The sequence below is a fragment of the Haliotis cracherodii genome, unplaced genomic scaffold, assembly GCF_022045235.1.
Source record: "Haliotis cracherodii isolate W230 unplaced genomic scaffold, xgHalCrac1.p SCAF_7, whole genome shotgun sequence".
In the NCBI taxonomy this organism is placed as follows: Eukaryota; Metazoa; Mollusca; class Gastropoda; order Lepetellida; family Haliotidae; genus Haliotis; species Haliotis cracherodii.
In genome coordinates this window covers 7,103,129-7,115,194 of record NW_027266330.1, presented here as the reverse complement: position 1 = coordinate 7,115,194, position 12,066 = coordinate 7,103,129, and the positions used below count along the sequence as shown (strand labels likewise).

The 12,066-nt window shown below is 41.9% G+C and overlaps 1 protein-coding gene across 5 annotated transcripts in view; it reads left to right on the top strand.

Annotated features, from left to right (window-relative positions):
* Positions 1 to 12,066, top strand: part of LOC139447180 (metalloreductase STEAP4-like) — a 30,741-nt gene that overhangs the window by 2,837 nt on the left and 15,838 nt on the right. Inside the window, exon 1 of one of the 5 annotated variants that reach the window (XM_071228388.1) lies at positions 9,253 to 9,401. The exons of 3 other annotated variants lie outside the window; for them this stretch is intronic. The gene's annotated coding sequence lies outside the window, so the exon portion shown is untranslated. Of the gene's footprint in view, positions 1 to 9,252; positions 9,402 to 10,003; positions 10,481 to 12,066 lie in introns of those variants that run through there. One more of the 5 variants, XM_071228389.1, reaches the window with a different exon arrangement.

The following is a 12,066-nucleotide window of genomic DNA, read 5'->3' as shown; positions in this document are numbered from 1 at the left end:
GTCGTAATTATTCGCGACCTTCGACCTAACCTTTCGTTTGCTTGTAGACTTCACACGTCGTAATTATTCGCGACCTTCCAACTAACCTTTTGTTTGCTTGAAGACTTCACATGTCCTAATTATTCGCGACCTTCGACCTAACCTTTTGGTTGCTTGTAGACTTCACGTGTCGTAATTATTCGCGACCTTCCAACTAACCTTTTGTTTGCTTGAAGACTTCACATGTCGTAATTATTCGCGACCTTCGACCTAACCTTTCGTTTGCTTGTAGATTTCACGTGTCGTAATTATTCGCAACCTTCGAACTAACCTTTTGTTTGCTTGTAGAATTCACGTGTCTAGTTATTCGCGACCTTCGACCTAACCTTTTGTTTGCTTGTAGACTTGACATGACATTTAAAAAAAAATGATAGTCGAATCCTTTATGATTAAATAATACTGTATTTAATTTGATCAGGTACTCATAAAACACATCATATTTTAAACTTCCTGGTTAAATCGAATATCAATAATAACAATACAATAACAAATGCGCCATAAGACAGTAACCCTTTGAGTTTCGGAGGAGGGGGTTGCGGGAATATAAAATTTTGTTCACATGCCTTGTATCGTAATAAATAATTTGTTCTTTACTTGTAAACAAGTGTCCAAAGAATGCAATTCGTAATCCATTTTCGTTTATTTTTTAAAAAAAGTTTTACTTTGGAAAATAAAGCTGAGCTCCATTACATAAAAGGTTTGCTCCCAAATCACGTGATCGACATTGCAGTGACAGATATCTCGCGAAAGAATGATCCTGATATTTGCTACGGGACTATATAAACTAATGTCCAAAAGAAACGATACCACGTGTTTGAAAGGACATTACAAAAAAACTAAATGATACAGACATTTCATATTGGTATATGACAGTATGTGTACAAAAATTCAATGTAATCAATCCTTTACAATCACGAGGACAGACATGTAAAGACGCGGGGGTTCCAAAATGAAAATTTCATTTGAACATAGTCGATGAGTCAAGTGTGGAAAATGTCACAACACACGTCTCAAAGTCACGTTAGTACAGGGTATGTCCACCGTGAGCGTCAATACACGCTAGTACACGTCTACGGGCTGATGATGTCAGACGTCTGATGACGTTGGGGGAGATGCGTTGCCATTCATGGAGGAGGTATTGTTCCAATTCCTGGAGGTTAACTGGAGGCACAGGGCGATTCCTGCCTTTGCGGCTGAGAATTTCCCACATGTGTTCGATTGGGTTCATGTCCGATGAACATGCCGGCCATGGTAAAACGTGAATGTTGGCGTTTGCTAGGAAGTTCTGGCTCAGCCTTGCCGTGTGAGGCCTCGCATTATCGTGCTGGAAAATGATACCATTAGGCTGTTGTTGGATGAATGGCACCACAACTGGTTGTAAGATGTCACCACGATAACGCTGCGCATTCAGGTTTCCTCGAATAACGACGAGTCTCGTTTTGACGTCACCGCAGATTCCACCCCAAACCATTAAACCTCCGCCTCAATATGGCCTGACTTGATGGATGCAGTTCGGTGCCAAACGTTCACCTACTCTTTGGTACACACGCTGCTGGTCGTCGTTCCTGAAGATGCAAAATCTGCTTTCGTCAGAAAACATGACACGTGCCCAGTTCCACCGTTGCCACCGTCGAAGTCGCCTGGCCCATATCCGTCTGTTGAGTCGGTGTTGAGGTGTCAGGAACGCTCCGCGGTAGGGGCGACGTACTCGGATATCATGTGACCGCAGTCTCCTGTACACGGTTTGTCGACTTATCACGTGTCCCAGTGCCGTCCGTGCCGTTAACGTCGCCGTTACGAAGCGGTTCCGAAGGTGAAGTACCCGGATGTGGCGGTCTTCACTAGGCGTGGTCACCCGGTTCTCGGCCTCTCTGCTGTCCGACCTGTTTGACGCAACCGCTGCATTAACCTGGTGACGGTTATGCGCGCGCATCCTAACCTTCTGGCGACGTCGCGGTGCGTAGCTCCCTGTTGGAACATTCCTACGGCTCTCACTCTCTCAATCGCTATCAAACGTGGCATTTCTTGTGTGTGCTTTTTGTTGCTGTGATCCCAACGTGTCGTGTCAGCAGTTTTATACAGAAGATATGCACGTGCATTTCGTGTTATGGGACGGAACGTCATTTGGGCAAATTGCACGCTTTTTTCTCAATTGATCGAATGTTCCCGGTTTTATCAACCGAATACGTTTGGTTTGGAACGTAGGACACGCAAAAGTACCTTTTCAGACGAAAATTAACTCTTCATTATAAAATATTTAGAAAAATGTGTGGTATCGTTTCTTTTGGACATTAGTTTACTTTGTTTTAGCATTAATTGGTTGTGAATCAAAAACAAGGCCCTTCTCTCGTGTCGTTCAATCAATGTTCATGCATGGAACACTTGTTCATTACAAAAGTATATTTGTAGTGACGCGATATATCATGCTCAAGCTTACTGAGATACCATGCCGCAGTTTAACATTGCTGTCTCACTCACTTCGAGCCGACCATTCCGTGTCTCATTCCCTTCATGTCGCGCGCCAGGCATGGTAACAACAAGTACCATCTTCCAACGGTTTTTGATGTGAACCTCCGACCAACTCTCCTTACTCATTTCTTACCGTCAGACCACGTTTGCGGAGGAAAGCCCGAAGCGATGCAGGTCTTAGGGTGACAGTGTTAACCTTGGTGAAACCCACAAGCATGGGTATGGTGCTGACAAAGCTAAAACTATAATCAAGGCGAATCGGGATTCAAACTGATGATCACAGGTTTCTGGCGTGCCCAAGGGGCGCAACTCTGCACAGCGAAATGCAGCGTGTTAAATGACAGGACAACCCGTGCCATTATTGACTGAGATTGGCCTACGTCAACACAATCATGTGACATGACGAGGTGTTCTTTTTCTGTTCAATGCGTGAATGAACATATTAGACAACCCTGGTACAATTGCATGACTGTGTACTCGTGTTTGTCAATGTGCAGGCAGCGTGAATATTGTTTATTGTCCCCACGCAGAGTTATTTCAGTAATCCGATCTCTAATATAGCTTGTTGGTTTGCCTGCGTTGTACCTCTTGAATGTACCTATGTGTAGTTTCAACTGACATGCCGGGTAGCCTAGTGGTTAAAGCGTTCACTCGTCACGCCGAAGACCCGGGTTCTATTCCCAACAGGGAAACAATGTGTGAAGCCCATTTCTGGTGTACCCAGCCGTGATATTGCTGGAATATTGCTTAAAGCGGCGGTGGGGGCGAGTTGGTGTTTCGTGAACACAACTGACAATGATGGATTAAATACGCGTAACGACTCACCAAAATACAGGTTTACCTCAATAAAACATATATTTGGCACCCAAACATGGCTTACGCTCCGTGTTTAAAATACAATTATTAAAAAATAACAACCAAATTTAGGGTCTCGTCAAACTCGAGGCATGGGTTCGATTCCCGACATTGAAAGTGTGAAGCCCCTTTACGTGTGCCTGGCGTGATATTGCTGGAATACTGCTAAAACGCGGCGTTTAATTAACCACTTACCAATTCCTCAACATAATATATGACAGGGAATTCTAAGTTACATTAGTAAAAATACAGGCAGATCCATTACTTTAGATCTAAAAAGTGATCAAATCTTTTTTTCATTGCGTATAATGTCGTCGCTTTTACGAACATATGTTTCCTATACATATAAAAACGTACTGTAATAAAGTCACTGCATTTCGCAGTACATTGTAACCAATCAATAAATCCTTATTATTAGTGAATGTTAAATAAATAGCGTCGATTTCACAGCTCAACATATATACTAAGTAAACTAGATGCTACTTAAGCTTGCTTATAATCCCGAAATCAAAGGTTACAGAAAACATCCAGTGCATTTGACATTTCAAAGGACGCATTCTCTGTAATTACATTAATGCCAATTTCATATTATGAATAGTAATATAGTATTGATAGGTACGTACATATTTGTTATATATATTATGTATTACATTCAAAGATTAAATTACGATATACCTCATGAGCTGAGTTTATATGTATATAAATGGCATCCGTTTAGAATTTATAACATTTGCACGCGGCTATCCATCATGCGAGCTGACTTGTATTCCTCCTCATATCATAGTGTGAGGTACTGGGGATATCTCATCCGGGTCCTCTCGGTTATTTCCGTTACATACATCAGTGACGAAGTGACACTGCACGATCTCACTGAGGAGCAAACCGACCTATCCTTCCCCACACAACTCTACAACATGAATGGCGTGGGATAGTCACGCGAATTAGTGAAACTAGTGAATTGTATTCTACTCTCTTTTGGTTACTATATATAATGTGGGAACTGTTGTTAAACGATTGTGCCTACTTAACCACCCCCCAGTCCTGCAACATCTTCTGAAAAGTGATTTGTGATGGGTAATTTTGTGTAAAGTTTTCCATGCTGTTATCCTGGCTGTAGGTTGTAGATTTATTAATGCATCAAGTCAGTGGATAATAATCAAGTCAGGCAATCAAGTGTTGCTCCGTCACCGGGGACATTCGATCATCAATTGTCTGCTCTTGCAACAGACCCGTGAAGATCTGGGGTAGAATAGGTCTTCAGCAACCCATACTATGCTTATCGTAAGAGGCGACTAACGGGATCGGGTGGTCATGCTCGCTCATGGTTGATGTATGTCATCGTATCCCACTTACGTAGATCGATGCCCATGATGTCGTCACCTGCGGGGAATTATGAAGATTGACAAGGGATTAGGAAGCAAACGGGAAAAAAATCATGCAAATAACAAGTACTTTATTCATTAACCAGATATCCATGTAGATATGGAGGATGTATCCTTTAGGGAGGGAGTGTGCTTGTTTGTGTGTTTGTGTGTGTGTGTGTGTGTGTGTGTGTGTGTGTGTGTGTCTTGGGGTGGGGGTTTGGGTTGGGTTCTGGGAATGCTGGCTGACGTAAGAAGTACTGTGTTGTGAAATTGTATGACCGGAGACAATGTCCGACAATATTCAGGATCTTGATATCTGATCAGCCATCAGTGACAGGTGATGTAACTTTAACACATTTCGATGTTGAATGTGGTCCAGCAGACGGCTGCTGCCTCATCTTCTGTGTTTGTCGTCAGAAGAAGGTCAGCAGCAGCTGTTGGCCGGTAATCCGAAATGAGGCAAGCCTGGTACGAGTGACACGCGTTGGAGTGAGTTTGGCTTTACGCCGCTTTTAGCAATATTCAAGCAATATCACAGTGGGGGACACCACAAATGGGCTTCACTCACTGTACCCATGTGGGGATTCGAACCCGGGCCTTCGGCGTGACGAGCGAACGCTTTAACCACTAGGCTACCCTACCGCCTCGACACGCGTTGAGAACGCAACCATTGGCTTCAGCAACTGTGAGAAACGTCTACGGTGTTGAACTAGTGTTGTACACAATGCTGTTGTAAGTTCCTGAAATCAAAACAGATTGTCATTCGTTAAACAGGTTATTTTTTTCAGCTCAGGTTATTTACATACTGTCATTAATATTAAATCGTTAACAGAAAATGGTTTCTAATATAGCCTCAATCGGGTTCAGTCTTTAAACCAGTTAACGTCGGATGCCATTCTACTAAACTATTTGATAGATAGTTGTACGAAGACGGGCTTAGCGTTAAGTAACATTGGCAGTTCCAGGCAGATAGATGTTGGTCGATATTTTCTTGGTATATACATTGCCGGGCACAAGAAAATAAATGGCGACATCATGGAAACAGTGATGACGCCGAAACCCTGCAAACTTAAGATACATAACACAACTACGATACCCGTATCAAATACATCACCATCGAATAACCATTTCTTGTTTGTGTCTTTGAGCCACCATCAAACATAGGTGTATACTTTCTTTTGCCCAACAGTTTACGCGTGATGTTCAAGCTGAAAGGATTTATTACCACTTCGTTTCAATGGCGAGCTTTCAACTCCACCCTGTGAAACAACACACCGTATGCCTGATGTCTACTTTATGGAAAGTCTAAAAGTCAACCTTCCCGTGTAAAGTTTCCTTAATCGGGACATGTTAAACCGGAGAGTTTCACTGTAATGTACTGTCCAGTTAACGGGATTTCACTGTCGTGTACCTCTAGTTAACGGGATTTCACTGTAGTGTACCGTCCAGTTAACGGGATTTCACTGTAATGTACCGTCTAGTTAACGTGATTTCACTGTAATGCACCGTCCAATTAACGGGATATCACTCTAATGTACCGTCCAGTTAACATTAGAGAGTGGTTGGGATGAATTTTTTTGCAGTGGGCCATAAAAATTGTGCTTGGCATGTTACAAAGATTTAAAAAATATGTCAAGTCATTTCGGCAGCTGTGTTGTAATTTTTTTACTATTTACGCCTTAGTGGTATTTTTTAAGAAACAGTACCTTCTGAGAAAGGAACAGTGTCCTATCCGTTACAGGTGCTACCGCAACAAGCATCTGACGTCAGTACTACCCGAGAACAAGGAGCCGAGCAATTGTTCCATCTGATATCCTGTTTCCCGCTGGCTTTGATGTTGTTTGTGTGTTGACATACCTATGTAATTATTCATATAGATAATGCGGATGTAACGTATTCTGTAGATGAAGTTAGGCCCTTGTCATGCAGCTGCCGACAATGAAAACACCATAAAAAGAGTTTTGCACGATTTTCGTTTTTAGTGGTGTCTGTCACTGTGCTGGAATATTACTGAAAGCGATGTAAACCCATACTCACTGTGAACATTATATTTTAGTGGCCAATTCCAAGAACTCCAGCAGACACCAACAAGATATACACGAATGATAAGCATTCAGCTGAGACATGCATTATGTACTGATAAAAGAAACCGGTGACGCGGAACTATGAAATGTGTATGTGTTTGGGGAACCATTCTCCTTGTAGATCGACCATTTGATAAATTTAATATGGCGAGGCAGGGAGTGGCTGAGATGTTTTTGAAAAACAAAATGAAAACAAAAGAAAGAAAATAATATGAATGACCATTTAGCATTGTTTCAGTGTGACCACGGCAGTGTCAATCTTGACACATCATGTTATATCTTGATATAGAAGGTTACATCTTGACACATACTGTTACATCTTAACACATCCTGTTACATCATGAAACAGCCTGTTACATCATGAAACAGCATGTTACATCTTGACAAAGCATGTTACATAATGACACAACCTGTTACATCATGAAACAGCATGTTACATCTTGTCACAGCATGTTACATCATGACACAGCCTATTACATCTTGATATAGAAGGTTACATCTTGACACATCCTGTTACATCTTAACACATCCTGTTACATCATGAAACAGCATGTTACATCTTGACACAGCATGTACGTCTTGACACAGCATGTTACATCATGAAACAGCATGTTACATCTTGACACAGCATGTTACATCTTGACACAGCATGTTACATCATGACACAGCATGTTACATCTTGACACAGCATGTTACATCATGAAACAGCATGTTACATCTTGACACAGCATGTTACATCTTGACACAGCATGTTACATCATGACACAGCATGTACGTCTTGACACAGCATGTTACATCATGAAACAGCATGTTACATCTTGACACAGCATGTTACATCTTGACACAGCATGTTACATCATGACACAGCATGTTACATCTTGACACAGCATGTTACATCATGACACAGCATGTTACATCTTGACACAGCATGTTACATCATGAAACAGCATGTTACATCTTGACACAGCATGTTACATCTTGACACAGCATGTTACATCATGACACAGCATGTACGTCTTGACACAGCATGTTACATCATGAAACAGCATGTTACATCTTGACACAGCATGTTACATCTTGACACAGCATGTTACATCATGACACAGCATGTTACATCTTGACACAGCATGTTACATCTTGACACAGCATGTTACATCATGACACAGCATGTTACATCTTGACACAGCATGTTACATCTTGACACAGCATGTTACATCATGACACAGCATGTTACATCATGAAACAGCATGTTACATCTTGACACAGCATGTACGTCTTGACACAGCAAGTTACATCATCAAACAGCCTGTTACATCTTGACACAGCATGTTACATCATGAATCAGCAGGTTACATCATGACACAGCATGTTACATCATGACACAGCCTGTTACATCTTGACACATCATGTACATCTTGACACAGCATGTTACATCATGACACAGCATGTTACATCTTGACACAGCCTGTTACATAATGACACAGCCTGTTACGTCATGACACAGCCTGTTACATCATGACACAGCATGTTACATCATGACACAGCATGTTACATCTTGACACAAGATATTACATCTATTTCATCATGTTACATCATGACACAGCATGTTATATCATGACAGAGCCTGTTACATCATGACACAGCATGTTATATCATGACAGAGCCTGTTACATCATGACAGAGCCTGTTACATCTTAATACAGCCTGTTACATCTTGACACAGCCTGTTACATCATGACAGAGCCTGTTACATCTTAATACAGCCTGTTACATCATGAAACAGCCTGTTACATCTTGACACAGCATGTTACGTCATGACAGAGCCTGTTACATCATGACACAGCATGTTATATCTTGACACAGCCTGTTACATCATGAAACAGCCTGTTACACCATGACACAGCCTGTTACATCATGACACAGTATGTTACATATTGACACATCATGTTACATCTTAACACAGCGTGTTACATCATGACACAGCCTGTTACATCTTGACACAGCATGTTACATCATGACACAGCCTATTACATCTTGACACAGCCTGTTACATCTTGACACTGGAAGTAACATCATGACACAGCATGTTACGTCTTGACACAAGATGTTACATCATGACACAGCCTGTTACGTCATGATACATGTTACATCATGACACAGCATGTTACATCATGACACAGCCTGTTACATCATGACACAGCATATTACATCTTTAAACAGAATATTACATCATGACACAGCCTGTTACATCTTGACTCAGCAATTGACATAATGCCAGCAGGTTTTCCCACGGCTGAGGGTGAACGGAGTGTGTTCTTGTTATGTAAATGTCCTAGAAACCTCCCATGTAGTCACGTCCGCACGCGAGCGTCTGTGTATGGCTGACTTCACTCGAGGTAACCATGCATCCTATAAACCATATGTATAGCACAAACGAGAACTACATGAAGCATTCGCCTGAACGCACTGCCCTTCTTCGATCTACAAAGGGTGACAAAACCGCTGTCAGTAAGATACAGCCTAGTTTCTAGGACACATCACAGCTGTCGTCCTTGCCAGTACAGTAGCCTGCCATTCTGAAAACACGGCCGTGAGTATCATCTATTTGTTCATATCAGTGTGTGTTTTAAGCCTGATGTATACATGCACACTAGACCCGTGACGACCCGGGTGGAGAATAGGTCTTCAGCAACCCATGCTTGTCCTAAGAGTGGACTAAAGGGATCAGGTGGTCAGTCTCGCTGACGTGGTTAATGCATATTATCGTATCCCAGTTGTGTGGGTAGATGCTCATGATGTCAGTCACCGGATTGTCTGACTCCAGACTCGATTATTCACAGACCGCCGTCATATAGCTGGAATACTGCGGCGTCTGTCACTTTCATGATCTGGTAAGCGACGCGGTCGGATGAAAGGTCTTTCTGACGTGACCCGTAATGGGATGTCCTGAGATCTTTGTTTAGCGGCAGCGAGAACTTAGATCTTATTTTACTGAGATTGCTCTCCGTTCCCCATAACTTTGGTCTTTGCTCAAACAACAAAATCGCTCTATGCGTTTAGCCAATCAGGGAGCTTTCTGTGAGGCGTGTGTATAGCATAACATGAGTATTCTTTTGTTGTTGAATTCGTCCAATACGAACTGGGTGTGTTGACCTCGTCACACCCCTTTCCTTACGTCGTACCATGACCACACTGGTAGCGGGTGCATGTTTTGTACCTGCTAATCTGTGGGTTATGATGTGATGTGTAGCAGGATCACGAGGGGTACATTGCTGAGTGCGGCGTTAAACAACAAACAAATATAGGGTTCGTAAACCTGGTGAGGGACGCACTGAACCTCATGTACCCCCGTGGATCCTTCTATAACGGATACAGGACATTGTAAATGAATTAAAACAATTTCAAAATTGATGGAAAACAACTGTTCGATCGTGCTGTTAACTTGCTTTGTCACGGTGAAAGATGTGTGAACTGAACGGTACGACGGAATGTACTAGATGTTCCTTCTATTCAAGGATCTAACTCATGGGCACATGTGGGTCTTTCGCAATATATGCAAACATTTGTTCAAGTGACGGAATGTCGTGTGAGGGTTGTCGAAACTAAAGGGAGATAACACAACATTTGAGGAAATAGTATACACTTTATTATTAGCAAGACTCTGAGCGGGTAGGTATTGCAATTGTGTAATCGTAGAGAGACACCTCTTTAATCCAGAATGCCTTAATTAGTCCCTCTGAAACCGTTCTAATTAACAGTGTCTGGATTAACAGGGGCCAGTCTACGTATGTTTTCCGTTGGTCGTTTGTGTGTTTGTGTTTGTGTATATATATATATATATATATATATATATATATATATATATATATATATATATATATATATATATATATATATATATATATATGATTTTATCTATATAATCTTTGAATTCCGTTTGAATTGTACCCAAGTGATCCGGGATGGACCACATGCTTGTCGTCAGTGTGTATTTTAAGCCTCATGTATACATGCACGATTGACCCGTAAAGATGTGGGCTGGGATTGGTCTTCAGCAACCCATGCTTGCCCTAAAATGCGACTATGCTTGTAAGGCGACTGACGGGATCGGGTGGTCAGGCTCGCTTAGTTTAGATGCATGTCGTTTCCCAATTGCGTAGATCGATGCTGATGATGTCAATCACTGGACTGTCTGGTCCACATTTGATTATTGACAGACATTTGTCTTATAATATGGTATTTTTGAGTGCCGCGTGAAACAACAAACAAGCAAAACAAACATTGGTTGCAATTGCCCCGAACGTTGGCTGTCCGGAGTAGCGAGGTTCCCTGATGTTTTCTACTGTATTAGCCATCAGCATCAGTTCACAGTGTGTCGGATAATTCCTCAATTGTACAGTAAAACACTGTTAGCACAGACCTCGATAATACGGAAAAACCGTATTACTGATGGTTACTGTAGGGGCGAATATCAGAGTTTAATGAACTTCATATTCCCATTATTCATTAATCTGGAAATTTGTTAACGCGGACGCTTGCTGAGAGAACGTTACCGTCGGAGTAACGAGAATTCGTTATATGCAGTTAAAAGTTTGCCGGCGCGTCGTATATAGACACACTGGTAAAGTGAAGCACCTAGTATTACCTGACTGTAGGTTGTTCTGATCACAGGTTATTATATTCTAACAGTATAGATTTAGATGATAGATATAACATGTTTATGAGACAGACTACTCCACAAAGAGTGTATGTACGTAATCAGCTGTCACACGTTCATTAAGTACGCAGCTAGAGTGAGAACAGCGATTGATAAGCAATAAGCTTTTCAACAGCCTGTCTCTTTAAAAAAAGATTACAATTTATAGAATGTTGATCGATTGTCGCGCGCCATTGTGTTACCTTCGCATCCCATTAATCCCCATTGATCAGGGCGTTATCGCTCATACAGGTGACAAGGGGGGGGGGGTGGGGGGGGGCGATGAGTAGGGGATGCTGATGGTGCTCACTAATATATGCAGCATTTGGAAGCCATGTGTGCGATGCCCTATTTCATGAAGGTTTTATTTGATGCAGTTCTTGTCTGGACTCTAGATAAAGGTAATCAGCCTGTCAGTCGTCTGTGGATTGCCGCGTGTAGGATTTTGATTTATGCGAGTTTCAGACTCGTTATGGAAACAGGTGTTAATTTGTCGTGCGTGAAAGTGCAACGACACTAAAATGCAGTTCAACTCATGAACATATATGAAAGAGGTTTT